This window comes from Platalea leucorodia (assembly GCF_965183815.1).
Source record: "Platalea leucorodia genome assembly, chromosome: 2".
In the NCBI taxonomy this organism is placed as follows: domain Eukaryota; kingdom Metazoa; phylum Chordata; class Aves; order Pelecaniformes; family Threskiornithidae; genus Platalea; species Platalea leucorodia.
In genome coordinates, this window is record NC_138824.1 from 73,883,958 (window position 1) to 73,900,173 (window position 16,216).

Here is a 16,216-nt window from a genome sequence, read left to right on the forward strand (position 1 = left end):
GTTCCTCCCCGGCTGGACCTCTGCTTTCGCACAGCTGTGTAAACACCCGTTAGCAGATACTTGGTACATAGGACAGGAGTGTGCATGCTTGGAGTGGAGTAAGAAACCCGTTTTGTGCTAGTTCCATGTCAAACATTTGCTGAGCTGCTTAAAATGCTTTTGACCCTCTATGGTTTTATAGGGCAGCAAGGGCAACGTTATAGAATCATAAAATCATTAAGGTTGGAAAAGACCCTTAAGATCATCGAGTCCAACCGTTAACCTAGCACTGCCAAGTCCACCACTAAACCATGTCCTCAAGCACCACGTCTATCCGTCCTTTAAATACCTCCAGGGATGGAGACTCAACCACTTCCCTGGGCAGCCTGGTCCAGTGCCTGACCACCCTTTTGGTGAAGAAGTTCTTCCTAATATCCAACCTAAACCTCCCCTGGCGCAGCTTGAGGCCGTTTCCTCTCGTCCTATCGCTTGTTACTTAGGAGAAGAGACCGACCCCCACCTCACTACAACCTCCTTTCAGGTTGTTGTAGGGAGCGATAAGGTCTCCCCTCAGCCTCCCTCTTCTCCAGACTAAACAACCCCAGTTCCCTCAGCCGCTCCTCATAAGACTTGTGCTCCAGGCCCTTCACCAGCTTCGTTGCCCTCCTCTGGACACGCTCCAGCACCTCCATGTCCTTCTTGTAGTGAGGGGCCCAGAACTGAACACAGTATTCGAGGTGCGGCCTCACTGGTGCCGAGTACAAGGGGATGATCACTTCCCTGGTCCTGCTGGCCACACTATTCCTGATACAAGCCAGGACATTCTGGCTGTGAGCTTCCCTCTAGAAAGAAACTAACTGAATCAGTGGGAAATGTTATTATTGACCAATTCCTGTAACAGTCCCTGCTGTGCTGCAGGTGTCATATCCTTCATTGTTGGGCTTTGTCTTGCTTGATCTCGTCAAAAAATATTAGACTGTAATTCACCGTGCCAAAATTTTTTATTCCTTTTCTCCATTAAGACATTTCTATTAGCACAAAGAAAGGAGTAGGCAACAGATCAGGAGGAGCGGTAGAAAGAAGACCTCAGAAATGTCCTTTTTAAGTTAAAATATATTTAATGTACCAACATAATGTGAAGAATTATGTAAAAAGATAGTAGTTTGTATAATTTCATAATCCTAACAATAATAAAATGACATTGAAATTCTTGTAGTGTATCAAGAAACACTAGTACGTTTTTACCCGGGTAGGCTAAATCTTACCTTAGGGTTCAGATGCAGAACAGCAAGGAAGTGATGGCCTCAGTGCACCTGCGGGCAGGATGCTCAGCATGAACATAAGCTCAGAGGGGCTCTGCTCCTGCGCCTTTCTTAAAAAGCCTTAACTTACTAAACATTCGAAGGAAAAGTCTATAAAACTTTACTGGTGTTCCTACATCTCCTCTGACACTGTATGTGTTTCCTACTTTAGGTCAGCAGCAGTCTTTTTAGTTGACGTAGCCAAACAATGTTTTGAGCCATTTGTTGCCCTAGATGTTAACTGAAGGTCTACACAGCCAGTAGACGCTGCAATGGTATGTACAGTAGTAATTAATAGCTGAGATACTGTGGATGGCATTTAAACAAAATTATTAGATATTAAGGCTTCAGATGTTCTTTATACAATGTAACCGTGGTTATCACTTAACTCCTATATATTTAAGCATACCTGTGCTATCGCTTCAATCGCTGTTCAGAGAGGAAGTTCCAGGCTTGGCAGCATGACAGGAGCACGCGTGTGTCACCTGTGCCCTTTGTAGCATGAGGAACATGGCAGCCACCCATTTCAGCACCCCATCAGAAGAAAAAAAGGGGATTTTTGCAGCAAGAAGGATTCCAGATCTTAACAGTTGCCTCGTGACAAGCTGAATACCATGAAACATGGGCTTTAATGCCAGCGCTGTCTGAAAGGTTTCCTGCTTCCCGGCTGCCCTGTGCAAGTCCGTTTCCCCCACACCACACCCTCAGCTGTGCTGTTGGTGGAGCAACACAGTGAACCATAGCAGGGAATTGATCCAGGTTAAAAATAGTCTTGTTTCTGTTTTGCCAGGAGTTTTAACCCAGGTCAATTCACTGATCCATTCCCTTGGAGGCATGAAGAAGTGAGGGAAGAACCACAGACCCTAAAGCCCCCAGGCAATGAAAGTACACCCTCCGGAGCTGGTGAATCAGAAATCTGTGGCTGGTTTTCAAAACAGGATACAAGGGCTGGGACAAAGGTGTAACATCTGTGCTGCCTCAGTCATAAAAGGCTTTAATGCTACAAATCTTTTTCTTTCCCTCATCAGAAGCCTCATTTCTATTTTCGTTTTGCCAATTTACAGTAGCAAGGCTTGACATTTGATTTCAGCCGGGGGAGGGAGCACTGGGCAGGAAGAAGGCATGAAGGCCCTCCCTAAAAGTAGATTTAAACTATTCTTTTAAATAAGATCTAATGCTAGGAAGCTTAATAGTTTCCTTTATGTTCCTTGATTTCCATGTGGTAACTGTCACTTCCCACCCAGCTGTCCTTCCAGGTCACACTGCTATGAACTAGATATATTTCAACTAAGATCTGCCTTGCTCGTAGGATTAGGTCGCACTTGGGAGATGTGTCCCTCTCTGTAATGTCCTATAAACACCTGTGTCCAGTCACATATTGGAGGAGGAATTACAATGCAAGTCTTCTGTTGAACTGTGTATCCTTTAGAGAAACTTCTCTGAGCAGGCAATCTCTCCCCTGCTTCTCAACCTCAATTGATGAGCCAATTTGTCAAGCACAGGATTCGAAGGCAGGAGAAGGAATGAATGAGGTGAAACATGTCAGGCTGCAGCAGACCATTAGACAAGCCAGCTATGTGAGGTTCACACTTCATGCTTGAGACTGCTCACGTCTCCCATCACTTTCATCAATCACCTCTGTTACCAGAAAAGCATAGGATAAATTCCACAGGACTGATGGAGAATATATTTAAAATACCGTGTTTAAAGAAGTACTTAAGATTTTAAGGTTTTTTTTTCATTTTCAGAGTATCTATAGAAATAATTATTTAATAATTAGCTGGAGGGGGTTACAGAACTGTTATTTATCATAAATATATTATGGCTATACTTCCCTTTAACACTGACGTTAGGATGTATGAGACTAACGTGAGTGCTGAGCTATCAGTAAAGAGTAAGACCTGCCTTTAAGGACATGCAAAAATCCATTCAGGTCACTGAATACCTGAGGAGGTTATAAGCTCATGATTTACACCAGAAGTTACACAAATATACGTCTGAAAAGCAACAGGAAGATGATGTACCTGATCTTTATCCTCAACAGGAAGGAGGGCATCTGATAACTTTCTACTACAATAGTTTTTGAAGTGCACCTTAACTTCTTACTCTCAATTCTTCATCTGATGGAGTTTCACAACTGAATATAAGGTAGCACAGATTTCAAAAACTGCTGAAACTGACTTCAAGTCTGCAATTTATAATGGTTTGTGCTTCCTGTTAGTTGGATATAGGTTTAAATAGACATTTCAGGGCCTTAGTTAAAAGTACCATTAATTGCCGATCCAACAGATTTTTGTGCAAGACTGATAAAGATTTGATGTAGTGCTAGAGGAAAAAGAGGATAGAGGAGTGCAGATAAAGAAATTGTAAGGGTACCAAGCTGACTAACTGAAAAGAAGACAGTAGGACAGTAGGGGTAATTTGAGGAATTTGTTATTGTATTAAAGTCCTGCTTAAAAATCAGGATTTAATGTGCAGTTAAATTTCCACTCAAGGATGTTACTTGTCTATTGAAACAGAATGCATACTGCCAGTCTTCTAATTACACTGTTATCATCAGCTTCAGCAAAGATCATTGTACAGTTCTGATGCACCTAAAGCATTATGTTGACCACAGAGTAGGATATTAGCTAAAATTCTGACTATGTGTAATTTTTGTCTTGCAGACCTTGGAGTACAGGGTGGGCCAGCAGTCACCCTTCAGGTACACATATTGCTGAAACCTTACAGACTTGTAAAGTTTTCTTTATAAATCAACAAAAAAACCCACAAACATATATGACACAATGGGTAAAGAAAGAGAGAGAAAGCAGATACTGGGCTTACTGGAAACCTTAAGGGATGCAGCCAGCACACAGAGAAAAATGAAAACAAGAAGAGCCAGGCAGAAGACTTCAAAAAAACCCTTTTTTTAAAAACAAAGAACAAGCAAGAGATGTGTGATATTTATATGGTTTGGTACAGATTAAATAACATAGACAGAGGGTAACAGCCTGTAAGGTTCCGCTTAGGTTTCTGTGATCCATCCCACCAGGGCAGCAGTGGTAGTGCTGTAATACCTCGTCCTGTTTGGTTTCATGGAAGACTCAGTCACAGAACACAGAATTCATGTCGTATCCCAGGTCACTATCTCACTGTCAACAGCAAATTGTTAGAATATTGAGATATCTCTAGTGTTACTGAACTCTAGTGTTACACTTCAACGGTCAGGTTGTAGCTTAGTGAAACTGGATCCGTGGAAAGCCTCTTTGCTGAAATAATGATGCTTTACTCTGAATTTTTGCTTGAATATAATGCATTTTCCTTCAGTAATAGAATTCCAAAAAGTGAGTGGGGTTGCCCTGGGCCCCAGGTTTTCTTACCTGTTTGTGGATTAGGCTGAGGAACTGTTCTTTCAGTCCTCTGTGGGAACTGGGCTTGACCATCACGAATGCTAGCAAGCGTTTCATTTTGTGGAGCCTGTCACAGCCATTTATATTCTGGTTCTGCTTTCTTCACTTTTCCCACCCATTAAAGCCTTCAAACTTTCTTAGACAGTTTTACCATATGCTGCTTTTCTTTTTGCTAAAAAATGTAGATGCTTTCTTCTTTTATTGTAGCCTTTCCAGCTAAAAATATTTTGCTATTCTAGAGCTGTCTTGATTTTTCTTTTCATTGTAAATGCACTGGCTTAAGTTTCCACCCATGACAGATCCTTCTGGGAGCGTGTTGTTATTCTGTTCCTATGTGCAGAAATGTTGCAAGTCGTGTAGCGGTATGGTTGCTTGGTTTTGTCAGCTGCACTGATGTGCAATCACTTTATCTATAAAGAAACAAGAATGTGGTAACAGCTTTCTTCCCTCATACAGAAAAAATGCCGTATATCTGGGCTTTTGAGACCATCTAAATCTTCTCAGATTTAAATGCAGATTTCTATTGTTTACAAAGAGATCTGGCCATGTAAGCTTTCTTTGTAAAGCTCTTTAATCTATGAAATACTGGAGCATCTAACTGTCAAAACCCCTTGATTAAGTTTCTTCAGGCATGAACACGAGCCACCAATGTGCGCTTGCCACAAAGAGGGCTGATGGTATCCTGGGCTGCATTAGGAGGAGTGGTGACAGCAGGTCGAGGGAGGTGATCCTTCTTCTCTACGCAGCACTGGTGAGGCCACACCTGGAGTGCTGAGTCCAGTTCTGGGCTCCTCGGTACAAGACAGACATGGACATACTGGAGAGAGTCCAGCGAAGGGCTGCAAAGATGATTAAGGGACTGGAGCATCTGTCTTATGAGATACGGCTGAGAGAGCTGGGACTGTTCAACCTGGACAAGAGAAGGCTCAGGGGGATCTGATCCATGTGCATAAGTACCAGAAGGGAGGGTGCAAAGAGGACAGAGCCAGGCTCTTTTCAGTGGTGCCCAGTGACAGGACCAGAGGCAATGGGCACAACCTGAAACACAGGAGCTTCCCTCTGACCATCAGGAAACACTTTTTCACTGTGAGGGCGACCGAGCACTGGCACAGGTTGCCCAGGGAGGCTGTAGAGTCTCCATCCATGGAGATACTCAAAGGCTGTCTAGACATGGTCCTGGGCAACTGTCTCTAGGTGGCCCTGCTTGAGGAGAGGGTTGGACCAGATGACCTCCAGAGGTGCCTTCCAACCTGAGCCATTCTGTGATTCTGTACCTATTGTAACCTCTATCCACCACTGTCTGTGGACCCCTCCTGTTTCTAGCACTACTCTGCATTCACTAGGCTTTTTCCCTGTCACCACAAGTTTTACTTTCACTGCTAGAACTGCAGCACAGCGTGGTGGGGGATGCATCATGCTAGAAAATGTCCAGTGATTCACGTGGGAAGAAAAGAGCTCCAGAGAGATCCTCCACTACTGTAGATTGAATAGCTCCATGGTCCTAACAGTTCACGTTAGCTGACATGCTGATTTCAAGTCTCTGACCACAGTTTTTCACACACAGTAGATCGACGAGTCGGAAATGAAAAGCATGTGTTTGCTCTTGGACCTGTCTGCATTTAAGAAGACTCTAATACGAGGTAAGACATACGATAAGAGGGCTAGGATTTGATATTATGGTACTAGTTAGCACTCCCTGTCCTATTTGAAACAAGTGAGCGGCATTGGTGCTGGCACCCAAACACACCTCAGTCACCTGGGCTCGATGGCTACTGCCTTCTACCTCGTGCAGTCATCTGCAACCGTCCAAAGGGGAGCGCAGCACTACCAGGCTCCCGCTGACTTGAATGGCCCTCAGAAATTTCCAAGGGTTTGGAAGACACCTCTTCATTCCTCTCCGGAAAAGCCGACATAGTTTTCGGTTATTTCCAGACGTTATGCTTGGGTGAGTCTGTTCCTAGCTCCTGGATGTACAGGGAATCAGCAAACCCAAAGTCATTTCAGGTGCTATGCTGGACTGAGCAATGCCTTGTCTATTGGGCTGGAGAGGTTTCCCATTCCGAGCTGTGACACCGTTAGTGTTGTTAAGGGTATTTCATTTTATTCAGCTGAGTAATGGAACTGCCGTTGGGGCTCCAGTGGTGATGGTGGGGTTTGAATCTGATTTCCAGGCATAGAATGGAAGATACATTGTAAGGATGTAAGGATGAAATTTAAGAATAAATGAAGTACGAGAAATTAATTTGGGCTTGTCCTTGAGCTGAAAATTTCTAATGAACATATAGCAAATGACGTAATTGCTATATAATAGGCTAAATGGTGGGGAAAAAATTGTTTATGAGATCACTGGTAATTTAATATGATTACAAGATGGATTAAACCAAATTGAAATAATTGGAAGTAACCTTTATTCTTCATTTGAGAGAACTGCAAGAAATCTATAAGTTAATTTATCTGAGCTGGCAGCAGAGATTAAGGCAGCCTTCTTACCTGAAAGACTGGTAATATCCCTGCCTAACAGAAAGAAAAATGACAGCTGCTCAGAAGTTTCTCAGGAACTGCCATGGGCTTTCTAAGAACTGTTTTGATCCAGTGGCATCTGGAAGGATGAGAGATAGTCCAGATGGTGAAAGAGGTAGGCAGACCTCAGAGCAGTCTAAACAAACACAGCAATATGATCCTGAGGTGTTTGTGGGGTGTTTGGTGAGAAGGAGCTTGGTGATGAAAACTGTGTCAATTTTTCTGATTCTCTGTACGTTCAAAAAAGCAGAGCTCTGTACATTCTTTTTGGTACAGAGAATGGTGCTGGAGGTGAGGATCCTTCATGATTTTTCATCTTAAAATCAACTAAACTGCACCAAATCCCACACTTATATACTGCACAATCCTTTTGCATTAGTGGGGATGAAATCTATGCCTGCGTGCAGTTTAGTCCCCGAACTTGTGCAGGTAGCACATCACTATAGAAAAAGGAGTATTTGCATTAGATCATGACCGCAGTTTTACAGACAAATTAGCATTTTCTTTATGCCTTACAATATAGCTGGCTTACACATTTTGCTGAGCTTAGCAAATACATCCTTTTGGAGATGCTCAGCAAGCATAAATTATATAAATTATGAAGGTTTTACTAGCTCTTTTATCCAGATGATCTGGGAACTAGGAATCTTCATCCAGCTGCTCTATGACTGAGATACCACAAGTGTTTAAATTTGGGGAGCGGGGACAGGGAATGTTTACCAAGTTACTTATATGATTTTCCATGAGAGTTATGGGACTAACCAGAGTTTACTCACCATGACCTCGCACAGTGTTCCCAAAAAGACAATCAAGGAGGGAGGATTTGGGAATGGATAATAATGGTTTTTTAGCAGGTCATTCCCAAGTGATAAACCCCAGGTAGCTCTGTTGCTAGGGAGGCCATAATATTTTCATCCTCACCCAACACCTTTACACTCAGAGGGTTTCCCATTGCATAAAACAAGTCTTGCTGCTGAAAGAAATACTGGGAGCCAAGCTGGCCTCAACAGGAGATCAGCTTGATCTGAAGAATGCAATGGCCTTTTGCCAAAACACAGAAGAAAGCCAGGTCCTGAAAAGCCCTGTAGGCCACATCAATAATGAAAACTGAATTGAAGAATGTGAGATTAATGAGGGCAACTGGTAAAATAGAGAGCTTTTAATGTCCTTAAAATCACTATTAGAAGGTGGCCCAGTTCGAGCAAATTATACATCAGAACAAAAATCACCATTGTCCGCTTCCAGAATTTCTGTGACAAAAATCTGGCAGCGCTGCCTCAGTGCTGTTGGAAGCAGAGCAAGCATAGACTCAGAGAGAAGCACTCGGTGAAAGAACTGCTGGAGTTTATTTCTAGATCAGAAGAAAAGAGCAACCATACAGTATTGAAAACCTATTTTAAAAACAGAAAAGGTGAAGGTTCTTGTTATAACTTGCTACAGCACGTGTTCCTTGAGGTCTTTAGGGATGGTATCTAGTGCCTAGGTAGCAATTTTAATGCAAAATAACAATGACGGTTTGTTTAAAATCTCGGGCATGTTTGGACCGGTTCTGAGTCTAATCAAAATGGTGAATGATTAAGAAAAATTTTGTTGTGCAAATACGCTGTTGGTTCACGGAGCTCTACTTACAGATACATAAAATGTCATGAAGCTCTCCAGAGTGTGCTGCAAAAAGCCATTTCTGGAAAATCTAACAATTACAGGCACATGTACGTGCCTTATTGGCTGGAGAACATGGTCATGACACTAGCATGTAACTGGAAGCTCATTTAAATGGAGGGGGCCACTAGACACCTCTCCAGTAGTCCACCAGTAAAAGAGAGAAACACTCAATGTTTCAGCTACAACTGAAGAGCTGCTTCAGTTTCATAAAAGCAGCTGTGAAAAGCAAAACATGCAAAAACGTGAGAGAACTACTTACAATGCGGGGAGAATAACAGCAACAGCAAAACAGCTTAACAGGAAGCAGCAGAAGAAAGAAGACCAAAGCAAGCTTCATGAATGCAAAACAGGTAACGAAAGAAGCAGTCCCCAAAGAATACCCTGGGCTCTGTATGGAGCAGCTGAGCAGGCCACCAGGAGTGGCTGGAAGATAGATAGCCTGCCTGCCACTTTCTACTGGTCTTATATAGAAGAGTGCTGTGGGTGCAGAGACATACAGGCTGGTTTTGTGCATGTCTTACTAGCTTGGGTACCAGACAGTATGAATGTAGCTACATTGCTTTTGGGATCAAAGTCCAGAGACAACGTAAACACTTTCTCACTGACTCTGAACCCAAGTGAATAACCTGAACCTGTCAGGTTCAAATAGATTTCTACACCTAGCCTACGCAGATGTGTCTAGACCACACTCCAGCTGCAATAAGGAGCACAGCGCTATAAGGAGCCCAGCAATACAACACTGCAGTGCTTCTTCATAGAGCTGACAGGCGAGATTCGATGATGCCCTTCCACTTGTGGACTCTCTCCATATGGACTAAGGCAGTGAGCTCTGCACGGCAGCTTAGGTACTGGTAGGACTTACTAGCTTGGATGTAAGCCGTACTCACAGAGCGTGGCACCTGCCACCGATAACTTTTCCAGAATTAGAAGTGTGATGCACATCACCCTAACTGCAGTATTATTTCTACACTACTAGCCATGAAGAAGGTAACTATAGCAAGTAGCTGGATTTCTTTGGATTATCTTAATTATTCTGAATGCCCTGATCTGTTAAAAATATTACTCGGTGCAAAAGAAATTTGTTCTTCAATAAAAGAAATCAAAGTGTATTGCTATACGTGTTCCAAAACACCTGAATGCATAAAGAAGTATTGCAGGAAGAACAGGAAGAAAGTAGTTTTACTTGTCTGCAGAGGCAACGAGCAATGAATGTCTAAGCAACAACCAACCTTCATAAATTAAGAACGTCCCAGAAATACATGCTTTCAGTGCAGACCTCGTACTTTTTGGTGAGAGGACATGGAAAACCACTAGGGTGACTAATAAAAAGATTGACTTATTCCAAAGTAAATGCTCCTAGGAAACCCTCAGAGAAGGATCTTCTTACAACATCAAGAATTCTAACTAGGACAAGCCCACATCAGCATCAAGCAGAGCAAGATGACTGACAGACACATTTAGGACACCACCACCATGACTTCCATAACAAGTACTAATATGGATGCCATCTGGAAATCACAGAATGGGAGTTGGATGTGGATGAGCTTCTGTCAAAGTTGATCTCTATTTTTTCCTGCTATTTTTTGTGCAAGTTCCTGACTGTGATTATTTTTATATAATAAAAATTCTCTTGCTCATACGCAGTCTTAGCATACTTCTGGGTGGAGAAGTTCTGAGAGTTAAGGGCTTCAGGGGAGCAAATGTTTAGTTCTGCAAGGTTTCAGGGAAAGGTTTTAAGCTGGCTGGCTTTGCCATCATTTATCATGATGGATCCTAACAATTTTGAAATGCCTTTTTTGCTGCCATGAACAGCAGAAAAGCTGTAGAAGGATTGTGGGTTCCAGAGTATATTGCAGGTTGTTGTTGTGATCAGGTATACATTAGTAGCTTGTAGTCCTGTAGGTCTCACAAGCCATACAAGTACTTAACTTGTCTGAAGACAAGTCATTCCTGCCCTGCCTGGTCGCATATGCATGAACTTCCTTCTGAGCCTGGAACACCTGCGTATTTTCATTGGACTTAGTTCTGCTTTATAACACTGAGATGAGACTCTCATCCTTTTAAGGAAGAGCACCTCACTTTATCACCTGCAAATTCTTACAAGCCCCTTCAAACTTGTCATCTTTCTGTCAGCAAAAATGGGATCCTGCAAGCTGTAATCGCGGCAATGCCCAAGTTATCATAATTACTCTTTGTCTAAAGCTAGCAGTTAGCTTCAGTTAGCACTGAATCGTCATAAAGTAAGTAGCTGTTGAGGCCTGTGATATAGAAAATATATATGCTTGGGTTCTCATAAATTGAGCTCTTAATTAACCTCTTTGTCAAAAGGGATGCGTTTGCACTAGGTAAATGAACTGTCTGTTGATAAGTTGATACTAACAGAGGGCAGGCCAGGTGGCCAGCCTGGATTCTCCAAAGCATGGTGGCAGATCACAAGCTAATGCTATCCAAGACACGTTTCACAAACTGGGGAGTCATAAATGAATACCCTATTTAAAACTGACGTGTCATGACGGTGGGATTCAGGATGTCTCCAGAAGTGCGTTTCTTTTCAGCTGAATCACCAGTGTGCCAAGAAGTTCATTGGCAGAGCTTTGCTGCAAACAGCAGGTTGTAGCAGGGGAGCGAGTGCCAGGGCATCCAGCCTGTCAAGGGAGTCAGCTCCCAGCTCCAACCAGCTGCAGACGTGTCCCGGCAGCTCCTCGCTGAACAAAACACAGAGAGGACATTGGGAATCACTCCAAACACGGATAGCCAATAAAGTTTGTGGTTGCTCTGTTTCTTCTTGTTTGTTTTCTGGATCTACTTGCTAGTTTCTTAATTTATTTTACTTTTCATCTGGTCATCTGGCAAATGTCACCTGGTTTGGGAAACGCTTTCAGCATGAGCTGGCAATAGCTCAGGTGGCCTGTCTTCAGGGGAGAGCAATATATCAAACTTCCACTAAATTGTACCTATGGTATTAAGCCACACATGCTTAAATTAGAGTCTGTCCTGCTACCTTCTGGAAGAAAGTAGTGCAAGGAGAAGCTGTGAAAGAAAAGGAAGAGTTGCCTTCTAAGTACATCAAACTAGGAGAGAAGCCAGCCTAGTACTGGCTAAATAAAATATGAAATGTAAAAAAAAAAAAAAAATTAAAAAAAAAAGAGGTGGAAAGTGAAAAACTGTAACAAAGAGCAAGAAGATCAGTCAGCAATGCCATGAAGTTGTTGACCAAGAAGCAGATGGCAATAAATTGGGGCAGCTTCCAAGAATCATGGAACTAAGATAAGGAATCTCAACACTGAGAAATAAGATGATCTGATATCTGAAGGCAGATGTAACTTTTTTCAGGTTACTAGAAACTTGAAGAAGTTCTTCTGAAAAAAGGTCAACTTGGTCACCTTGGATTTTAACCAAATGCTCAAATTGTATTCTTCTGTCCAAGCCACAGTGCAGTTAATACTATAATAACAGAAACAACAAAACAAAAGCAGGGAAAGGCTGAGGAGCGCTTCGCTTTACTGAAGGTGGGTCTCCAGAGTAAAGCAGCAGTAGCCCAGCTCGGTGCTGCACAGGCTGAGACGTCCGTCTCTCATGTCACATCTGCTCTCCACGTAGGCAGGAGCAGGCAGGAGAGCCTGCCTGGGGGCAGGAAGAGGATCTTGCATCTTCCAATCTAAGGCTGTCAACCCAGTGGGACACTTAGAGTCAAAAATACTGGAAACCTCCTCACAAGCACAGGAAATATAGAGAAAGGCATTTGGGAAAGAGAGAGCAGATTCTTAGAGAAGGCTGCCAGAAAGCAATTACTTGGTTAAGTGCACAAGCTCTGTCTGGGATGGGGATATTGCTCAGTGTATTTAGCAAATTAAGTTCTGTCAAGGAAATACAAGTAGAAAGAGATTGCTCTGATTTAACGAGTGGTGAAAAAGGAAGAAGCACTGGGCTCTGTTCCTCATCAGTCAGGAAAAAGTGACTTAGCTGGAAGAGGCACGTGAATTACTGAAGGTATGCCTGAGTGTAAGTAGGAAAGGACATGCCTAAAGTGTGATAGTATCCCATTTCCACTTTGCCCACCCAGAGATTTCTGGGACTGTGCTGTACTTGTCCTGCTTGACCTGTATGGTCAATACGCAGAAGCCCTTTTGATTTCTTTAAGGGCTCCTAGTAAGCAAACACTGGTTCTGAAGATGCATGGGAAAAGTCTGCCTTCATCACTTGGTTGGAATTTCAACACACTTACAAGATGTGAACTCATTCAGACAGGACAATGCAGATTCGACCCAGTCCTCATGGGTGAAGTTTTCAAGTTCAGCAGCAAGGGGGAAGACCACAAAGAGTGTACAGAGCTGTGCCAGGAGACTTCTTTAAAAGGCAAATACGAAGATGGGAGGGGAGGCTAAATGTGCTCAGATTCGACATCCCCACTACAGACATTTGCTTTGGCATTGGGCTCTCTTTGTAGTCAATGGAGAGCAACAGATGTTTCTGGGCATGACTCCTCCCATTTGAAAACTGGTATTTGTACCAGATCAAACAGTCTGCACCTTGAATTTGCCACTTTCTCTCCATTAACTGTAAAGGGTAGGCAGGGTGATGAGCTCAGCTGTAAATGCTTCTAACGTAGATGTATAAAACCAAGTCAGAAGAAGTGGATGTTGGACCAGAGGACCTCCAAAGGTCCCTTCCAGCCTCAACCATCCTGTGATTCTGTGAAGCCCGGGCAAAATGCCGACATATAAAACTGGAGCAGCCAAAGGCAGCTGCCTCTCAAGGCATGTACCCAAACTAGCTGTTAAGACCCATCTTTCGCAGCATTTGAAATGATAACAGGACAGTCATGAGGGGTCAGTGATATTGTCACTCCGTTTACTCATCCGGGTAAAAAAATGCAAGCTTTGACAAGATAGTACATACAGAAGCTCATTAAGAGATTGTCAGGAAAGCAACGGAAAACTTACTGAAGGGTCAGTCCTGTTACAGACAACCCTAATTTTGTTAAGATATTGATCTTCGTGCCATCGGTCATTGTCAAGAACAGAGAGAGATGAAACTGTGGCCCTTGGGAATTGAATAAAAAGCTTTTTACATGATGAGAGTTAGCCAACTACTAAATAATAATTTTTTTATCCCTGTGTGAGCAGACCAACAGATGTTGCACTGATGTCCAAGCTGCTGAGGAATATAAAGTGCCTTGGGCTGGTGGGAATAAATGTGCAGCTGCCCTAGGAAAAGGGAAAGATGGAGGCCTGCAACCAAAATGGCACGTTTCTGAGGAGACCGTGATGGTCAAAGAAACAACTGCCTTGGAAAAGGTCACCTTATTTGCCTGAAAGTCTCATTCTGCAACTAATTTCTGGAAATAGATCAACTCAGAGGAGTAAGTGTAGTCATCGCCAAGCTGTTTATGAGTCAGAGATTAAAGTGTGATAGGGTGTGAAAAAGTACGGAGGTGTGAGGAAAAGAAAGCGCTCCTCTGCGACTGCTGTCAGATGCAGCATCTAACTGTCCATAGGTTGACTGCATTACAGAGGGAATGTAATACCCTTTATAGTCATCACAGGATTCATTTTTCAGTATTCTTTAGGTTTGCTTTTTAATGCAGTTGGCTAGTCCCTCCAGGAGCACCTTGACCTATGATGGCCATAATTCCCACCCAAAAAAACCTCTTAAAATGTCCTCCATACTTTTCATTCATGAACTTGAAAAAAAAAATCACAAGTAACCTTTCTCATGTGTCCAAAACACTGCTAAGTACCAGCAAGTACCTTGGACAGATGGACATCCATAGTGGCTGTCTTGGACTAACAGCTGCTCAGAAGAAGGAAAGAGTTTATATTGCTTTATATGCCCTTTTTATTCTCAGCACTTTCAGCCCTGAGGATTTTATCAGTAAACCCAAGGAAAATACTTAGGAGTACAGTGACAACGAATAAAGAATTTGTTTCCCTAATTCCCCCACCCCACCAATCCCACCTACTGCACTCGAGAGCTGTAGCCCTCTCTGGGCTGCAAGGTGAGGTTTGCATTCATCTCCACAACACAGGTTTCCTTCTGGTGGTTAGCATTCCTTTCCCATTTTTATCCCAAAAATGTATATTTACTATCCGAATAAGTAGTCAGGAACGTGGCTAAGAGGAAATTGAGGAGAGAAGGAGAAAAAGGAAAATCAAAACATCAAAATTCTTGCTAAGTATTGAAAGTACTCCTTGTCTTACTCAGAAGCAGGTAGAGAGAGAAAGACAGATGCATTAGGTTGGCACCGGCAATTTTATATTCAATCGCTTTTTTGCTTTCCTGATATATTCAGTTCATATGAGACGTGATTCTCTGCTTTGCTATCCAGTTTTAAATCAGGAAATCATGGAGGGTAATACCCGTGTCTTTCACTGTGCTAAATGAAGTAAGCCAGCTTATGTGGCAAGGGAGTAGATGATCTAACAAACAGACCTATTCACTTGCATATTTTAGGTTAGTACTGTTTAATGTCTTAGTTCCTCACAAAAGTATTTCCTCGCATTCCTAGCCAAAAGAAATGTTCACGGCAGCCAACAGTCACTGCCCTGAAGGAGCACACAGGCTTTGCTGCTGGTCAGCACTTCCAAGTCCCATGTGTGAGATGAGTTAAGGACCAGCAGCAGATGTCACAGCAGGACCAGCGTCAACCAGGACTAAGTCTCAGAAATACGGACTCCTGTGCACAGCATCAGCAAGGACGTGGTGGGGACACCAATCACTTTAAAATACACTGTCCTGTGTCTTGCAATGCCTCCAGAATATCTGACCCTACCCTGAACAAGCACAGTGTCTCCAGGCCTGGGCAGTGAATCTTCTGGTGTTTGGTGCACTCAACTCTAAAATCACACACACACACACACACACACACACACACACACACACACACACACACACACACACACACACACACACACACACACACACACACACACACACACACACACACACACACACACACACACACACACACACACACACACACACACACACACACACACACACACACACACACACACACACACACACACACACACACACACACACACACACACACACACACACACACACACACACACACACACACACACACACACACACACACACACACACACACACACACACACACACACACACACACACACACACACACACACACACACACAAAAAAAAACAACTTCCAAGAAAGGCTTTGGTGGTGAAAACATGGCAGGAGGAGCTCACAGCCTTCCAGAAACTATAAAAGCAAAAAATTTGAAATTAATAGAAGCCTCTTTTCAGCATGCTTTAATAGTCTCCATTATTTAGCTGATTTTCCATCTTGTCCCGAAGCACATTCCCATGTTTGGTCATTTCTCTCCCTCT